This window comes from Coffea arabica, chromosome 11c (assembly GCF_036785885.1).
Source record: "Coffea arabica cultivar ET-39 chromosome 11c, Coffea Arabica ET-39 HiFi, whole genome shotgun sequence".
Taxonomy (NCBI): domain Eukaryota; kingdom Viridiplantae; phylum Streptophyta; class Magnoliopsida; order Gentianales; family Rubiaceae; genus Coffea; species Coffea arabica.
Window position 1 is genome coordinate 21,729,564 of NC_092330.1, and position 18,202 is coordinate 21,747,765.

The 18,202-nt window shown below is 44.2% G+C and overlaps 9 non-coding genes and 12 pseudogenes across 9 annotated transcripts; all 21 read right to left on the minus strand.

Moving 5' to 3' along the window:
* Window position 1: 1 nt before the first annotated feature.
* On the minus strand, window positions 2-120 carry LOC140019266 (5S ribosomal RNA). Its single transcript, XR_011824604.1, has one exon. It is a non-coding gene; the product is annotated as a 5S ribosomal RNA (ribosomal RNA).
* Window positions 121-1,047: 927 nt separating this feature from the next.
* Window positions 1,048-1,165, minus strand: LOC140020677 (5S ribosomal RNA; annotated as a pseudogene).
* A 411-nt stretch (window positions 1,166-1,576) lies between these two features.
* LOC140019277 (5S ribosomal RNA) lies at window positions 1,577-1,695 on the minus strand. The gene has a single exon (XR_011824605.1). It is a non-coding gene; the product is annotated as a 5S ribosomal RNA (ribosomal RNA).
* Window positions 1,696-2,621: 926 nt separating this feature from the next.
* LOC140020476 (5S ribosomal RNA) lies at window positions 2,622-2,739 on the minus strand (annotated as a pseudogene).
* Window positions 2,740-3,664: 925 nt separating this feature from the next.
* LOC140018255 (5S ribosomal RNA) lies at window positions 3,665-3,782 on the minus strand (annotated as a pseudogene).
* A 925-nt stretch (window positions 3,783-4,707) lies between these two features.
* On the minus strand, window positions 4,708-4,825 carry LOC140018723 (5S ribosomal RNA; annotated as a pseudogene).
* Window positions 4,826-5,236: 411 nt separating this feature from the next.
* On the minus strand, window positions 5,237-5,355 carry LOC140019289 (5S ribosomal RNA). Its single transcript, XR_011824607.1, has one exon. It is a non-coding gene; the product is annotated as a 5S ribosomal RNA (ribosomal RNA).
* Window positions 5,356-6,281: 926 nt separating this feature from the next.
* Window positions 6,282-6,399, minus strand: LOC140019653 (5S ribosomal RNA; annotated as a pseudogene).
* Window positions 6,400-7,324: 925 nt separating this feature from the next.
* On the minus strand, window positions 7,325-7,442 carry LOC140020671 (5S ribosomal RNA; annotated as a pseudogene).
* A 411-nt stretch (window positions 7,443-7,853) lies between these two features.
* LOC140019300 (5S ribosomal RNA) lies at window positions 7,854-7,972 on the minus strand. Its single transcript, XR_011824608.1, has one exon. It is a non-coding gene; the product is annotated as a 5S ribosomal RNA (ribosomal RNA).
* Window positions 7,973-8,899: 927 nt separating this feature from the next.
* Window positions 8,900-9,017, minus strand: LOC140020678 (5S ribosomal RNA; annotated as a pseudogene).
* Window positions 9,018-9,428: 411 nt separating this feature from the next.
* On the minus strand, window positions 9,429-9,547 carry LOC140019311 (5S ribosomal RNA). Its single transcript, XR_011824609.1, has one exon. It is a non-coding gene; the product is annotated as a 5S ribosomal RNA (ribosomal RNA).
* A 925-nt stretch (window positions 9,548-10,472) lies between these two features.
* On the minus strand, window positions 10,473-10,590 carry LOC140020477 (5S ribosomal RNA; annotated as a pseudogene).
* A 925-nt stretch (window positions 10,591-11,515) lies between these two features.
* On the minus strand, window positions 11,516-11,633 carry LOC140018724 (5S ribosomal RNA; annotated as a pseudogene).
* A 411-nt stretch (window positions 11,634-12,044) lies between these two features.
* On the minus strand, window positions 12,045-12,163 carry LOC140019323 (5S ribosomal RNA). Its single transcript, XR_011824610.1, has one exon. It is a non-coding gene; the product is annotated as a 5S ribosomal RNA (ribosomal RNA).
* Window positions 12,164-13,089: 926 nt separating this feature from the next.
* On the minus strand, window positions 13,090-13,207 carry LOC140019654 (5S ribosomal RNA; annotated as a pseudogene).
* A 411-nt stretch (window positions 13,208-13,618) lies between these two features.
* LOC140017587 (5S ribosomal RNA) lies at window positions 13,619-13,737 on the minus strand. The gene has a single exon (XR_011823895.1). It is a non-coding gene; the product is annotated as a 5S ribosomal RNA (ribosomal RNA).
* A 1,970-nt stretch (window positions 13,738-15,707) lies between these two features.
* On the minus strand, window positions 15,708-15,825 carry LOC140018726 (5S ribosomal RNA; annotated as a pseudogene).
* A 411-nt stretch (window positions 15,826-16,236) lies between these two features.
* On the minus strand, window positions 16,237-16,355 carry LOC140017720 (5S ribosomal RNA). Its single transcript, XR_011824025.1, has one exon. It is a non-coding gene; the product is annotated as a 5S ribosomal RNA (ribosomal RNA).
* Window positions 16,356-17,281: 926 nt separating this feature from the next.
* Window positions 17,282-17,399, minus strand: LOC140019655 (5S ribosomal RNA; annotated as a pseudogene).
* A 411-nt stretch (window positions 17,400-17,810) lies between these two features.
* On the minus strand, window positions 17,811-17,929 carry LOC140019334 (5S ribosomal RNA). Its single transcript, XR_011824611.1, has one exon. It is a non-coding gene; the product is annotated as a 5S ribosomal RNA (ribosomal RNA).
* Between the last annotated feature and the right edge of the window lie 273 nt (window positions 17,930-18,202).

The window sequence follows — 18,202 nt, forward strand, 5'->3', positions numbered from 1 at the left end:
AGGGGTGCAACACGAGGACTTCCCAGGGGGTCACCCATCCTAGTACTACTCTCGCCCAAGCACGCTTAACTTCGGAGTTCTGATGGGATCCGGTGCATTAGTGCTGGTATGATCGCACCCGCCATGTTCCTTTCGCTTTATTCTTTTAAACTGCCCCGTCCTGTGAAGCAGTATGGCTTTTTTGGACCCGAATTCATTTTAAGCGTCAATTCAAGAATTTCCCCTCATCCTTTTATTTATTTACTTTTACATTTTTTTCTTGTTGATTTGCACCATTTTTTTTTCCCTCGTCGCGCAACTCTCAATTATCCTGAAATTGATCCTTCACGCTTGCGCTTATACATTTGCGCCGACAACTTTGACCGACGATCCGGGCTTCGATCCAGCCGTACCGTTCCTGACTTGTCTCGCGCCTTCAGATCCGCCTTCATGCTTCGATGAGAAGCAAAATATAAAGCAATCGTTCCGACGGAGCTAAATTACTACAGCATAAAGAACGAAGGGGAAATTTGGATTTCGAAACAAAAAAGGGAGGGGTGCAACACGAGGATTTCCCAGGGGGTCACCTAGGGGTGTCAACGGGCCGGGTCCGGGCCGGAATTCTTTATTCCGGACCCGGACCCGGATCCGACCCGTTTACCCGACGGGTCTTTTATTCGGTGTTCCGGATCCGGACCCGGCGAGTCTCGGATCCGGGTCGGGTCTACCCGAACAAATTTGCCAAAATTTATAATTTCTAACAAAAAAGAGAAAAAGATATATTTGTAAACTAATTTCTAGCTAATGCAAAGAAAAAACCAAATAAGAAAATAAATCAAATTGATTTTACTCAAATACATCATCCTAATCAAATTATATTGATAATATATATTTTTTATAAATTATTAAATCATTTATATCCGGATCCGGGTCTAGTACGGGTCGGAATACTATATTCCGTATCCGACCCGTTTTTTTGTTTGAAAAAACGGATCCGGATCCGGATAACGGAATTAAATCCCTACCCATACCCGCAAAAATTTCAGCGATCCGATCCGGATCCGGGTGTAGACCCGACCCGTTGACCGGCCTAGGGTCACCCATCCTAGTACTACTGTCGCCCAAGCACGCTTAATTTCGAAGTTCTGATGGGATCCGGTGCATTAGTGCTGGTATGATCGCACCCGCCATGTTCCTTTCGCTTTATTCTTTTAAACTGCCACGTCCTGTGAAGCAGTTTGGCTTTTCTGGACCCGAATTCATTCTAAGCGTCAATTCATGAATTTCCTCTCATCCTTTTATTTATTTACTTTTATATTTTTTTCTTGTTGCTTTGCACCTTTTTTTTCCCTCGTCGCACAACTTTCAATTATCCTGAAATTGATCCTTCACGCTTGCGCTTATACATTTGCGCCGACAACTTTGACCGACGATCCGAGCTTCGATCCAGCCGTACCGTTCCTGACTTGTCTCGCGCCTTCAGATCCGCCTTCATGCTTCGATGAGAAGCAAAATATAAAGCAATCGTTCCGACGGAGCTAAATTACTACAGCATAAAGAACGAAGGGGAAATTTGGATTTCGAAACAAAAAAGGGAGGGGTGCAACACGAGGACTTCCCAGGGGGTCACCCATCCTAGTACTACTCTCGCCCAAGCACGCTTAACTTCGGAGTTCTGATGGGATCCGGTGCATTAGTGCTGGTATGATCGCACCCGCCATGTTCCTTTCGTTTTATTCTTTTAAACTGCCCCGTCCTGTGAAGCAGTGTGGCTTTTCTGGACCCGAATTCATTTTAAGCGTCAATTCAAGAATTTCCCCTCATCCTTTTATTTATTTACTTTTACATTTTTTTCTTGTTGATTTGCACCATTTTTTTTCCCTCGTCGCGCAACTCTCAATTATCCTGAAATTGATCTTTCACGCTTGCGCTTATACATTTGCGCCGACAACTTTGACCGACGATCCGGGCTTCGATCCAGCCGTACCGTTCCTGACTTGTCTCGCGCCTTCAGATCCGCCTTCATGCTTCGATGAGAAGCAAAATATAAAGCAATCGTTCCGACGGAGCTAAATTACTACAGCATAAAGAACGAAGGGGAAATTTGGATTTCGAAACAAAAAAGGAAGGGGTGCAACACGAGGATTTCCCAGGGGGTCACCTAGGGGTGTCAACGGGCCGGGTCCGGGCCGGAATTCATTATTCCGGACCCGGACCCGGATCCGACCCGTTTACCCGACGGGTCTTTTATTCGGTGTTCCGGATCCGGACCCGGCGAGTCTCGGATCCGGGTCGGGTCTACCCGAACAAATTTGCCAAAATTTATAATTTCTAACAAAAAAGAGAAAGAGATATATTTGTAAACTAATTTCTAGCTAATGCAAAGAAAAAACCAAATAAGAAAATAAATCAAATTGATTTTACTCAAATACATCATCCTAATCAAATTATATTGATAATATATATTTTTTATAAATTATCAAATCATTTATATCCGGATCCGGGTCTAGTACGGGTCGGAATACTATATTCCGTATCCGACCCGTTTTTTTGTTTGAAAAAACGGATCCGGATCCGGATAACGGAATTAAATCCCTACCCATACCCGCAAAAATTTCAGGGATCCGATCCGGATCCGGGTGTAGACCCGACCCGTTGACCGGCCTAGGGTCACCCATCCTAGTACTACTGTCGCCCAAGCACGCTTAACTTCGAAGTTCTGATGGGATCCGGTGCACTAGTGCTGGTATGATCGCACCCGCCATGTTCCTTTCGCTTTATTCTTTTAAACTGCCACGTCCTGTGAAGCAGTTTGGCTTTTCTGGACCCGAATTCATTCTAAGCGTCAATTCATGAATTTTCTCTCATCCTTTTATTTATTTACTTTTATATTTTTTTCTTGTTGCTTTGCACCTTTTTTTTCCCTCGTCGCACAACTCTCAATTATCCTGAAATTGATCCTTCACGCTTGCGCTTATGCATTTGCGCCGACAACTTTGACCGACGATCCGGGTTTCGATCCAGCCGTACCGTTCCTGACTTGTCTCGCGCCTTCAGATCCGCCTTCATGCTTCGATGAGAAGCAAAATATAAAGCAATCGTTCCGACGGAGCTAAATTACTACAGCATAAAGAACGAAGGGGAAATTTGGATTTCGAAACAAAAAAGGGAGGGGTGCAACACGAGGATTTCCCAGGGGGTCACCTAGGGGTGTCAACGGGCCGGGTCCGGGCCGGAATTCTTTATTCCGGACCCGGACCCGGATCCGACCCGTTTACCCGACGGGTCTTTTATTCGGTGTTCCGGATCCGGACCCGGCGAGTCTCGGATCCGGGTCGGGTCTACCCGAACAAATTTGCCAAAATTTATAATTTCTAACAAAAAAGAGAAAAAGATATATTTGTAAACTAATTTCTAGCTAATGCAAAGAAAAAACCAAATAAGAAAATAAATCAAATTGATTTTACTCAAATACATTATCCTAATCAAATTATATTGATAATATATATTTTTTATAAATTATTAAATCATTTATATCCGGATCCGGGTCTAGTACGGGTCGGAATACAATATTCCGTATCCGACCCGTTTTTTTGTTTGAAAAAACGGATCCGGATCCGGATAACGGAATTAAATCCCTACCCATACCCGCAAAAATTTCAGCGATCCGATCCGGATCCGGGTGTAGACCCGACCCGTTGACCGGCCTAGGGTCACCCATCCTAGTACTACTGTCGCCCAAGCACGCTTAACTTCGGAGTTCTGATGGGATCCGGTGCATTAGTGCTGGTATGATCGCACCCGCCATGTTCCTTTCGCTTTATTCTTTTAAACTGCCACGTCCTGTGAAGCAGTTTGGCTTTTCTGGACCCGAATTCATTCTAAGCGTCAATTCATGAATTTCCTCTCATCCTTTTATTTATTTACTTTTATATTTTTTTCTTGTTGCTTTGCACCTTTTTTTTCCCTCGTCGCACAACTCTCAATTATCCTGAAATTGATCCTTCACGCTTGCGCTTATACATTTGCGCCGACAACTTTGACCGACGATCCGGGCTTCGATCCAGCCGTACCGTTCCTGACTTGTCTCGCGCCTTCAGATCCGCCTTCATGCTTCGATGAGAAGCAAAATATAAAGCAATCGTTCCGACGGAGCTAAATTACTACAGCATAAAGAACGAAGGGGAAATTTGGATTTCGAAACAAAAAAGGGAGGGGTGCAACACGAGGATTTCCCAGGGGGTCACCTAGGGGTGTCAACGGGCCGGGTCCGGGCCGGAATTCATTATTCCGGACCCGGACCCGGATCCGACCCGTTTACCCGACGGGTCTTTTATTCTGTGTTCCGGATCCGGACCCGGCGAGTCTCGGATCCGGGTCGGGTCTACCCGAACAAATTTGCCAAAATTTATAATTTCTAACAAAAAAGAGAAAAAAATATATTTGTAAACTAATTTCTAACTAATGCAAAGAAAAAACCAAATAAGAAAATAAATCAAATTGATTTTACTCAAATACATCATCCTAATCAAATTATATTGATAATATATATTTTTTATAAATTATTAAATCATTTATATCCGGATCCGGGTCTAATACGGGTCGGAATACTATATTCCGTATCCGACCCGTTTTTTTGTTTGAAAAAACGGATCCGGATCCGGATAACGGAATTAAATCCCTACCCATACCCGAAAAAATTTCAGGGATCCGATCCGGATCCGGGTCTAGACCCGACCCGTTGACAGGCCTAGGGTCACCCATCCTAGTACTACTGTCGCCCAAGCACGCTTAACTTCGGAGTTCTGATGGGATCCGGTGCATTAGTGCTGGTATGATCGCACCCGCCATGTTCCTTTCGCTTTATTCTTTTAAACTGCCACGTCCTGTGAAGCAGTTTGGCTTTTCTGGACCCGAATTCATTCTAAGCGTCAATTCATGAATTTCCTCTCATCCTTTTATTTATTTACTTTTATATTTTTTTCTTGTTGCTTTGCACCTTTTTTTTCCCTCGTCGCACAACTCTCAATTATCCTGAAATTGATCCTTCACGCTTGCGCTTATACATTTGCGCCGACAACTTTGACCGACGATCCGGGCTTCGATCCAGCCGTACCGTTCCTGACTTGTCTCGCGCCTTCAGATCCGCCTTCATGCTTCGATGAGAAGCAAAATATCAAGCAATCGTTTCGACGGAGCTAAATTACTACAGCATAAAGAACGAAGGGGAAATTTGGATTTCGAAACAAAAAAGGGAGGGGTGCAACACGAGGACTTCCCAGGGGGTCACCCATCCTAGTACTACTCTCGCCCAAGCACGCTTAACTTCGGAGTTCTGATGGGATCCGGTGCATTAGTGCTGGTATGATCGCACCCGCCATGTTCCTTTCGCTTTATTCTTTTAAACTGCCCCGTCCTGTGAAGCAGTGTGGCTTTTCTGGACCCGAATTCATTTTAAGCGTCAATTCAAGAATTTCCCCTCATCCTTTTATTTATTTACTTTTACATTTTTTTCTTGTTGATTTGCACCATTTTTTTTTCCCTCGTCGCGCAACTCTCAATTATCCTGAAATTGATCCTTCACGCATGCGCTTATACATTTGGCCGACAACTTTGACCGACGATCCGGGCTTCGATCCAGCCGTACCGTTCCTGACTTGTCTCGCGCCTTCAGATCCGCCTTCATGCTTCGATGAGAAGCAAAATATAAAGCAATCGTTCCGACGGAGCTAAATTACTACAGCATAAAGAACGAAGGGAAAATTTGGATTTCGAAACAAAAAAGGGAGGGGTGCAACACGAGGATTTCCCAGGGGGTCACCTAGGGGTGTCAACGGGCCGGGTCCGGGCCGGAATTCATTATTCCGGACCCGGACCCGGAGCCGACCCGTTTACCCGACGGGTCTTTTATTCGGTGTTCCGGATCCGGACCCGGCGAGTCTCGGATCCGGGTCGGGTCTACCCGAACAAATTTGCCAAAATTTATAATTTCTAACAAAAAAGAGAAAAAGATATATTTGTAAACTAATTTCTAGCTAATGCAAAGAAAAAACCAAATAAGAAAATAAATCAAATTGATTTTACTCAAATACATCATCCTAATCAAATTATATTGATAATATATATTTTTTATAAATTATTAAATCATTTATATCCGAATCCGGGTCTAATACGGGTCGGAATACTATATTCCGTATCCGACCCGTTTTTTTGTTTGAAAAAACGGATCCGGATCCGGATAACGGAATTAAATCCCTACCCATACCCGCAAAAATTTCAGCGATCCGATCCGGATCCGGGTGTAGACCCGACCCGTTGACCGGCCTAGGGTCACCCATCCTAGTACTACTGTCGCCCAAGCACGCTTAACTTCGAAGTTCTGATGGGATCCGGTGCATTAGTGCTGGTATGATCGCACCCGCCATGTTCCTTTCGCTTTATTCTTTTAAACTGCCACGTCCTGTGAAGCAGTTTGGCTTTTCTGGACCCGAATTCATTCTAAGCGTCAATTCATGAATTTCCTCTCATTCTTTTATTTATTTACTTTTATATTTTTTTCTTGTTGCTTTGCACCTTTTTTTTCCCTCGTCGCACAACTCTCAATTATCCTAAAATTGATCCTTCACGCTTGCGCTTATGCATTTGCGCCGACAACTTTGACCGACGATCCGGGCTTCGATCCAGCCGTACCGTTCCTGACTTGTCTCGCGCCTTCAGATCCGCCTTCATGCTTCGATGAGAAGCAAAATATAAAGCAATCGTTCCGACGGAGCTAAATTACTACAGCATAAAGAACGAAGGGGAAATTTGGATTTCGAAACAAAAAAGGGAGGGGTGCAACACGAGGATTTCCCAGGGGGTCACCTAGGGGTGTCAACGGGCCGGGTCCGGGCCGGAATTCATTATTCCGGACCCGGACCCGGATCCGACCCGTTTACCCGACGGGTCTTTTATTCTGTGTTCCGGATCCGGACCCGGCGAGTCTCGGATACGGGTCGGGTCTACCCGAACAAATTTGCCAAAATTTATAATTTCTAACAAAAAAGAGAAAAAAATATATTTGTAAACTAATTTCTAACTAATGCAAAGAAAAAACCAAATAAGAAAATAAATCAAATTGATTTTACTCAAATACATCATCCTAATCAAATTATATTGATAATATATATTTTTTATAAATTATTAAATCATTTATATCCGGATCCGGGTCTAATACGGGTCGGAATACTATATTCCGTATCCGACCCATTTTTTTGTTTGAAAAAACGGATCCGGATCCGGATAACGGAATTAAATCCCTACCCATACCCGCAAAAATTTCAGCGATCCGATCCGGATCCGGGTCTAGACCCGACCCGTTGACCGGCGTAGGGTCACCCATCCTAGTACTACTGTCGCCCAAGCACGCTTAATTTCGAAGTTCTGATGGGATCCGGTGCATTAGTGCTGGTATGATCGCACCCGCCATGTTCCTTTCGCTTTATTCTTTTAAACTGCCACGTCCTGTGAAGCAGTTTGGCTTTTCTGGACCCGAATTCATTCTAAGCGTCAATTCATGAATTTCCTCTCATCCTTTTATTTATTTACTTTTATATTTTTTTCTTGTTGCTTTGCACCTTTTTTTTCCCTCGTCGCACAACTCTCAATTATCCTGAAATTGATCCTTCACGCTTGCGCTTATACATTTGCGCCGACAACTTTGACCGACGATCCGGGCTTCGATCCAGCCGTACCGTTCCTGACTTGTCTCGCGCCTTCAGATCCGCTTTCATGCTTCGATGAGAAGCAAAATATAAAGCAATCGTTCCGACGGAGCTAAATTACTACAGCATAAAGAACGAAGGGGAAATTTGGATTTCGAAACAAAAAAGGGAGGGGTGCAACACGAGGACTTCCCAGGGGGTCACCCATCCTAGTACTACTCTCGCCCAAGCACGCTTAACTTCGGAGTTCTGATGGGATCCGGTGCATTAGTGCTGGTATGATCGCACCCGCCATGTTCCTTTCGCTTTATTCTTTTAAACTGCCCCGTCCTGTGAAGCAGTATGGCTTTTTTGGACCCGAATTCATTTTAAGCGTCAATTCAAGAATTTCCCCTCATCCTTTTATTTATTTACTTTTACATTTTTTTCTTGTTGATTTGCACCATTTTTTTTTCCCTCGTCGCGCAACTCTCAATTATCCTGAAATTGATCCTTCACGCTTGCGCTTATACATTTGCGCCGACAACTTTGACCGACGATCCGGGCTTCGATCCAGCCGTACCGTTCCTGACTTGTCTCGCGCCTTCAGATCCGCCTTCATGCTTCGATGAGAAGCAAAATATAAAGCAATCGTTCCGACGGAGCTAAATTACTACAGCATAAAGAACGAAGGGGAAATTTGGATTTCGAAACAAAAAAGGGAGGGGTGCAACACGAGGATTTCCCAGGGGGTCACCTAGGGGTGTCAACGGGCCGGGTCCGGGCCGGAATTCTTTATTCCGGACCCGGACCCGGATCCGACCCGTTTACCCGACGGGTCTTTTATTCGGTGTTCCGGATCCGGACCCGGCGAGTCTCGGATCCGGGTCGGGTCTACCCGAACAAATTTGCCAAAATTTATAATTTCTAACAAAAAAGAGAAAAAGATATATTTGTAAACTAATTTCTAGCTAATGCAAAGAAAAAACCAAATAAGAAAATAAATCAAATTGATTTTACTCAAATACATCATCCTAATCAAATTATATTGATAATATATATTTTTTATAAATTATTAAATCATTTATATCCGGATCCGGGTCTAGTACGGGTCGGAATACTATATTCCGTATCCGACCCGTTTTTTTGTTTGAAAAAACGGATCCGGATCCGGATAACGGAATTAAATCCCTACCCATACCCGCAAAAATTTCAGCGATCCGATCCGGATCCGGGTGTAGACCCGACCCGTTGACCGGCCTAGGGTCACCCATCCTAGTACTACTGTCGCCCAAGCACGCTTAATTTCGAAGTTCTGATGGGATCCGGTGCATTAGTGCTGGTATGATCGCACCCGCCATGTTCCTTTCGCTTTATTCTTTTAAACTGCCACGTCCTGTGAAGCAGTTTGGCTTTTCTGGACCCGAATTCATTCTAAGCGTCAATTCATGAATTTCCTCTCATCCTTTTATTTATTTACTTTTATATTTTTTTCTTGTTGCTTTGCACCTTTTTTTTCCCTCGTCGCACAACTCTCAATTATCCTGAAATTGATCCTTCACGCTTGCGCTTATACATTTGCGCCGACAACTTTGACCGACGATCCGAGCTTCGATCCAGCCGTACCGTTCCTGACTTGTCTCGCGCCTTCAGATCCGCCTTCATGCTTCGATGAGAAGCAAAATATAAAGCAATCGTTCCGACGGAGCTAAATTACTACAGCATAAAGAACGAAGGGGAAATTTGGATTTCGAAACAAAAAAGGGAGGGGTGCAACACGAGGACTTCCCAGGGGGTCACCCATCCTAGTACTACTCTCGCCCAAGCACGCTTAACTTCGGAGTTCTGATGGGATCCGGTGCATTAGTGCTGGTATGATCGCACCCGCCATGTTCCTTTCGTTTTATTCTTTTAAACTGCCCCGTCCTGTGAAGCAGTGTGGCTTTTCTGGACCCGAATTCATTTTAAGCGTCAATTCAAGAATTTCCCCTCATCCTTTTATTTATTTACTTTTACATTTTTTTCTTGTTGATTTGCACCATTTTTTTTCCCTCGTCGCGCAACTCTCAATTATCCTGAAATTGATCCTTCACGCATGCGCTTATACATTTGGCCGACAACTTTGACCGACGATCCGGGCTTCGATCCAGCCGTACCGTTCCTGACTTGTCTCGCGCCTTCAGATCCGCCTTCATGCTTCGATGAGAAGCAAAATATAAAGCAATCGTTCCGACGGAGCTAAATTACTACAGCATAAAGAACGAAGGGGAAATTTGGATTTCGAAACAAAAAAGGAAGGGGTGCAACACGAGGATTTCCCAGGGGGTCACCTAGGGGTGTCAACGGGCCGGGTCCGGGCCGGAATTCATTATTCCGGACCCGGACCCGGATCCGACCCGTTTACCCGACGGGTCTTTTATTCGGTGTTCCGGATCCGGACCCGGCGAGTCTCGGATCCGGGTCGGGTCTACCCGAACAAATTTGCCAAAATTTATAATTTCTAACAAAAAAGAGAAAGAGATATATTTGTAAACTAATTTCTAGCTAATGCAAAGAAAAAACCAAATAAGAAAATAAATCAAATTGATTTTACTCAAATACATCATCCTAATCAAATTATATTGATAATATATATTTTTTATAAATTATCAAATCATTTATATCCGGATCCGGGTCTAGTACGGGTCGGAATACTATATTCCGTATCCGACCCGTTTTTTTGTTTGAAAAAACGGATCCGGATCCGGATAACGGAATTAAATCCCTACCCATACCCGCAAAAATTTCAGGGATCCGATCCGGATCCGGGTGTAGACCCGACCCGTTGACCGGCCTAGGGTCACCCATCCTAGTACTACTGTCGCCCAAGCACGCTTAACTTCGAAGTTCTGATGGGATCCGGTGCACTAGTGCTGGTATGATCGCACCCGCCATGTTCCTTTCGCTTTATTCTTTTAAACTGCCACGTCCTGTGAAGCAGTTTGGCTTTTCTGGACCCGAATTCATTCTAAGCGTCAATTCATGAATTTCCTCTCATCCTTTTATTTATTTACTTTTATATTTTTTTCTTGTTGCTTTGCACCTTTTTTTTCCCTCGTCGCACAACTCTCAATTATCCTGAAATTGATCCTTCACGCTTGCGCTTATGCATTTGCGCCGACAACTTTGACCGACGATCCGGGTTTCGATCCAGCCGTACCGTTCCTGACTTGTCTCGCGCCTTCAGATCCGCCTTCATGCTTCGATGAGAAGCAAAATATAAAGCAATCGTTCCGACGGAGCTAAATTACTACAGCATAAAGAACGAAGGGGAAATTTGGATTTCGAAACAAAAAAGGGAGGGGTGCAACACGAGGATTTCCCAGGGGGTCACCTAGGGGTGTCAACGGGCCGGGTCCGGGCCGGAATTCATTATTCCGGACCCGGACCCGGATCCGACCCGTTTACCCGACGGGTCTTTTATTCTGTGTTCCGGATCCGGACCCGGCGAGTCTCGGATCCGGGTCGGGTCTACCCGAACAAATTTGCCAAAATTTATAATTTCTAACAAAAAAGAGAAAAAAATATATTTGTAAACTAATTTCTAACTAATGCAAAGAAAAAACCAAATAAGAAAATAAATCAAATTGATTTTACTCAAATACATCATCCTAATCAAATTATATTGATAATATATATTTTTTATAAATTATTAAATCATTTATATCCGGATCCGGGTCTAATACGGGTCGGAATACTATATTCCGTATCCGACCCGTTTTTTTGTTTGAAAAAACGGATCCGGATCCGGATAACGGAATTAAATCCCTACCCATACCCGAAAAAATTTCAGCGATCCGATCCGGATCCGGGTCTAGACCCGACCCGTTGACAGGCCTAGGGTCACCCATCCTAGTACTACTGTCGCCCAAGCACGCTTAACTTCGGAGTTCTGATGGGATCCGGTGCATTAGTGCTGGTATGATCGCACCCGCCATGTTCCTTTCGCTTTATTCTTTTAAACTGCCACGTCCTGTGAAGCAGTTTGGCTTTTCTGGACCCGAATTCATTCTAAGCGTCAATTCATGAATTTCCTCTCATCCTTTTATTTATTTACTTTTATATTTTTTTCTTGTTGCTTTGCACCTTTTTTTTCCCTCGTCGCACAACTCTCAATTATCCTGAAATTGATCCTTCACGCTTGCGCTTATACATTTGCGCCGACAACTTTGACCGACGATCCGGGCTTCGATCCAGCCGTACCGTTCCTGACTTGTCTCGCGCCTTCAGATCCGCCTTCATGCTTCGATGAGAAGCAAAATATCAAGCAATCGTTCCGACGGAGCTAAATTACTACAGCATAAAGAACGAAGGGGAAATTTGGATTTCGAAACAAAAAAGGGAGGGGTGCAACACGAGGACTTCCCAGGGGGTCACCCATCCTAGTACTACTCTCGCCCAAGCACGCTTAACTTCGGAGTTCTGATGGGATCCGGTGCATTAGTGCTGGTATGATCGCACCCGCCATGTTCCTTTCGCTTTATTCTTTTAAACTGCCCCGTCCTGTGAAGCAGTGTGGCTTTTCTGGACCCGAATTCATTTTAAGCGTCAATTCAAGAATTTCCCCTCATCCTTTTATTTATTTACTTTTACATTTTTTTCTTGTTGATTTGCACCATTTTTTTTTCCCTCGTCGCGCAACTCTCAATTATCCTGAAATTGATCCTTCACGCATGCGCTTATACATTTGGCCGACAACTTTGACCGACGATCCGGGCTTCGATCCAGCCGTACCGTTCCTGACTTGTCTCGCGCCTTCAGATCCGCCTTCATGCTTCGATGAGAAGCAAAATATAAAGCAATCGTTCCGACGGAGCTAAATTACTACAGCATAAAGAACGAAGGGAAAATTTGGATTTCGAAACAAAAAAGGGAGGGGTGCAACACGAGGATTTCCCAGGGGGTCACCTAGGGGTGTCAACGGGCCGGGTCCGGGCCGGAATTCATTATTCCGGACCCGGACCCGGAGCCGACCCGTTTACCCGACGGGTCTTTTATTCGGTGTTCCGGATCCGGACCCGGCGAGTCTCGGATCCGGGTCGGGTCTACCCGAACAAATTTGCCAAAATTTATAATTTCTAACAAAAAAGAGAAAAAGATATATTTGTAAACTAATTTCTAGCTAATGCAAAGAAAAAACCAAATAAGAAAATAAATCAAATTGATTTTACTCAAATACATCATCCTAATCAAATTATATTGATAATATATATTTTTTATAAATTATTAAATCATTTATATCCGAATCCGGGTCTAATACGGGTCGGAATACTATATTCCGTATCCGACCCGTTTTTTTGTTTGAAAAAACGGATCCGGATCCGGATAACGGAATTAAATCCCTACCCATACCCGCAAAAATTTCAGGGATCCGATCCGGATCCGGGTGTAGACCCGACCCGTTGACCGGCCTAGGGTCACCCATCCTAGTACTACTGTCGCCCAAGCACGCTTAACTTCGAAGTTCTGATGGGATCCGGTGCATTAGTGCTGGTATGATCGCACCCGCCATGTTCCTTTCGCTTTATTCTTTTAAACTGCCACGTCCTGTGAAGCAGTTTGGCTTTTCTGGACCCGAATTCATTCTAAGCGTCAATTCATGAATTTCCTCTCATCCTTTTATTTATTTACTTTTATATTTTTTTCTTGTTGCTTTGCACCTTTTTTTTCCCTCGTCGCACAACTCTCAATTATCCTGAAATTGATCCTTCACGCTTGCGCTTATACATTTGCGCCGACAACTTTGACCGACGATCCGAGCTTCGATCCAGCCGTACCGTTCCTGACTTGTCTCGCGCCTTCAGATCCGCCTTCATGCTTCGATGAGAAGCAAAATATAAAGCAATCGTTCCGACGGAGCTAAATTACTACAGCATAAAGAACGAAGGGGAAATTTGGATTTCGAAACAAAAAAGGGAGGGGTGCAACACGAGGACTTCCCTGGGGGTCACCCATCCTAGTACTACTCTCGCCCAAGCACGCTTAACTTCGGAGTTCTGATGGGATCCGGTGCATTAGTGCTGGTATGATCGCACCCGCCATGTTCCTTTCGTTTTATTCTTTTAAACTGCCCCGTCCTGTGAAGCAGTGTGGCTTTTCTGGACCCGAATTCATTTTAAGCGTCAATTCAAGAATTTCCCCTCATCCTTTTATTTATTTACTTTTACATTTTTTTCTTGTTGATTTGCACCATTTTTTTTTCCCTCGTCGCGCAACTCTCAATTATCCTGAAATTGATCTTTCACGCTTGCGCTTATACATTTGCGCCGACAACTTTGACCGACGATCCGGGCTTCGATCCAGCCGTACCGTTCCTGACTTGTCTCGCGCCTTCAGATCCGCCTTCATGCTTCGATGAGAAGCAAAATATAAAGCAATCGTTCCGACGGAGCTAAATTACTACAGCATAAAGAACGAAGGGGAAATTTGGATTTCGAAACAAAAAAGGAAGGGGTGCAACACGAGGATTTCCCAGGGGGTCACCTAGGGGTGTCAACGGGCCGGGTCCGGGCCGGAATTCATTATTCCGGACCCGGACCCGGATCCGACCCGTTTACCCGACGGGTCTTTTATTCGGTGTTCCGGATCCGGACCCGGCGAGTCTCGGATCCGGGTCGGGTCTACCCGAACAAATTTGCCAAAATTTATAATTTCTAACAAAAAAGAGAAAGAGATATATTTGTAAACTAATTTCTAGCTAATGCAAAGAAAAAACCAAATAAGAAAATAAATCAAATTGATTTTACTCAAATACATCATCCTAATCAAATTATATTGATAATATATATTTTTTATAAATTATCAAATCATTTATATCCGGATCCGGGTCTAGTACGGGTCGGAATACTATATTCCGTATCCGACCCGTTTTTTTGTTTGAAAAAACGGATCCGGATCCGGATAACGGAATTAAATCCCTACCCATACCCGCAAAAATTTCAGGGATCCGATCCGGATCCGGGTGTAGACCCGACCCGTTGACCGGCCTAGGGTCACCCATCCTAGTACTACTGTCGCACAAGCACGCTTAACTTCGAAGTTCTGATGGGATCCGGTGCACTAGTGCTGGTATGATCGCACCCGCCATGTTCCTTTCGCTTTATTCTTTTAAACTGCCACGTCCTGTGAAGCAGTTTGGCTTTTCTGGACCCGAATTCATTCTAAGCGTCAATTCATGAATTTCCTCTCATCCTTTTATTTATTTACTTTTATATTTTTTTCTTGTTGCTTTGCACCTTTTTTTTCCCTCGTCGCACAACTCTCAATTATCCTGAAATTGATCCTTCACGCTTGCGCTTATGCATTTGCGCCGACAACTTTGACCGACGATCCGGGTTTCGATCCAGCCGTACCGTTCCTGACTTGTCTCGCGCCTTCAGATCCGCCTTCATGCTTCGATGAGAAGCAAAATATAAAGCAATCGTTCCGACGGAGCTAAATTACTACAGCATAAAGAACGAAGGGGAAATTTGGATTTCGAAACAAAAAAGGGAGGGGTGCAACACGAGGATTTCCCAGGGGGTCACCTAGGGGTGTCAACGGGCCGGGTCCGGGCCGGAATTCATTATTCCGGACCCGGACCCGGATCCGACCCGTTTACCCGACGGGTCTTTTATTCTGTGTTCCGGATCCGGACCCGGCGAGTCTCGGATCCGGGTCGGGTCTACCCGAACAAATTTGCCAAAATTTATAATTTCTAACAAAAAAGAGAAAAAAATATATTTGTAAACTAATTTCTAACTAATGCAAAGAAAAAACCAAATAAGAAAATAAATCAAATTGATTTTACTCAAATACATCATCCTAATCAAATTATATTGATAATATATATTTTTTATAAATTATTAAATCATTTATATCCGGATCCGGGTCTAATACGGGTCGGAATACTATATTCCGTATCCGACCCGTTTTTTTGTTTGAAAAAACGGATCCGGATCCGGATAACGGAATTAAATCCCTACCCATACCCGAAAAAATTTCAGCGATCCGATCCGGATCCGGGTCTAGACCCGACCCGTTGACAGGCCTAGGGTCACCCATCCTAGTACTACTGTCGCCCAAGCACGCTTAACTTCGGAGTTCTGATGGGATCCGGTGCATTAGTGCTGGTATGATCGCACCCGCCATGTTCCTTTCGCTTTATTCTTTTAAACTGCCACGTCCTGTGAAGCAGTTTGGCTTTTCTGGACCCGAATTCATTCTAAGCGTCAATTCATGAATTTCCTCTCATCCTTTTATTTATTTACTTTTATATTTTTTTCTTGTTGCTTTGCACCTTTTTTTTCCCTCGTCGCACAACTCTCAATTATCCTGAAATTGATCCTTCACGCTTGCGCTTATACATTTGCGCCGACAACTTTGACCGACGATCCGGGCTTCGATCCAGCCGTACCGTTCCTGACTTGTCTCGCGCCTTCAGATCCGCCTTCATGCTTCGATGAGAAGCAAAATATCAAGCAATCGTTCCGACGGAGCTAAATTACTACAGCATAAAGAACGAAGGGGAAATTTGGATTTCGAAACAAAAAAGGGAGGGGTGCAACACGAGGACTTCCCAGGGGGTCACCCATCCTAGTACTACTCTCGCCCAAGCGCGCTTAACTTCGGAGTTCTGATGGGATCCGGTGCATTAGTGCTGGTATGATCGCACCCGCCATGTTCCTTTCGCTTTATTCTTTTAAACTGCCCCGTCCTGTGAAGCAGTGTGGCTTTTCTGGACCCGAATTCATTTTAAGCGTCAATTCAAGAATTTCCCCTCATCCTTTTATTTATTTACTTTTACATTTTTTTCTTGTTGATTTGCACCATTTTTTTTTCCCTCGTCGCGCAACTCTCAATTATCCTGAAATTGATCCTTCACGCATGCGCTTATACATTTGGCCGACAACTTTGACCGACGATCCGGGCTTCGATCCAGCCGTACCGTTCCTGACTTGTCTCGCGCCTTCAGATCCGCCTTCATGCTTCGATGAGAAGCAAAATATAAAGCAATCGTTCCGACGGAGCTAAATTACTACAGCATAAAGAACGAAGGGAAAATTTGGATTTCGAAACAAAAAAGGGAGGGGTGCAACACGAGGATTTCCCAGGGGGTCACCTAGGGGTGTCAACGGGCCGGGTCCGGGCCGGAATTCATTATTCCGGACCCGGACCCGGAGCCGACCCGTTTACCCGACGGGTCTTTTATTCGGTGTTCCGGATCCGGACCCGGCGAGTCTCGGATCCGGGTCGGGTCTACCCGAACAAATTTGCCAAAATTTATAATTTCTAACAAAAAAGAGAAAAAGATATATTTGTAAACTAATTTCTAGCTAATGCAAAGAAAAAACCAAATAAGAAAATAAATCAAATTGATTTTACTCAAATACATCATCCTAATCAAATTATATTGATAATATATATTTTTTATAAATTATTAAATCATTTATATCCGAATCCGGGTCTAATACGGGTCGGAATACTATATTCCGTATCCGACCCGTTTTTTTGTTTGAAAAAACGGATCCGGATCCGGATAACGGAATTAAATCCCTACCCATACCCGCAAAAATTTCAGGGATCCGATCCGGATCCGGGTGTAGACCCGACCCGTTGACCGGCCTAGGGTCACCCATCCTAGTACTACTGTCGCCCAAGCACGCTTAACTTCGAAGTTCTGATGGGATCCGGTGCATTAGTGCTGGTATGATCGCACCCGCCATGTTCCTTTCGCTTTATTCTTTTAAACTGCCACGTCCTGTGAAGCAGTTTGGCTTTTCTGGACCCGAATTCATTCTAAGCGTCAATTCATGAATTTCCTCTCATCCTTTTATTTATTTACTTTTATATTTTTTTCTTGTTGCTTTGCACCTTTTTTTTCCCTCGTCGCACAACTCTCAATTATCCTGAAATTGATCCTTCCCGCTTGCGCTTATACATTTGCGCCGACAACTTTGACCGACGATCCGAGCTTCGATCCAGCCGTACCGTTCCTGACTTGTCTCGCGCCTTCAGATCCGCCTTCATGCTTCGATGAGAAGCAAAATATAAAGCAATCGTTCCGACGGAGCTAAATTACTACAGCATAAAGAACGAAGGGGAAATTTGGATTTCGAAACAAAAAAGGGAGGGGTGCAACACGAGGACTTCCCAGGGGGTCACCCATCCTAGTACTACTCTCGCCCAAGCACGCTTAACTTCGGAGTTCTGATGGGATCCGGTGCATTAGTGCTGGTATGATCGCACCCGCCATGTTCCTTTCGTTTTATTCTTTTAAACTGCCCCGTCCTGTGAAGCAGTGTGGCTTTTCTGGACCCGAATTCATTTTAAGCGTCAATTCAAGAATTTCCCCTCATCCTTTTATTTATTTACTTTTACATTTTTTTATTGTTGATTTGCACCATTTTTTTTCCCTCGTCGCGCAACTCTCAATTATCCTGAAATTGATCTTTCACGCTTGCGCTTATACATTTGCGCCGACAACTTTGACCGACGATCCGGGCTTCGATCCAGCCGTACCG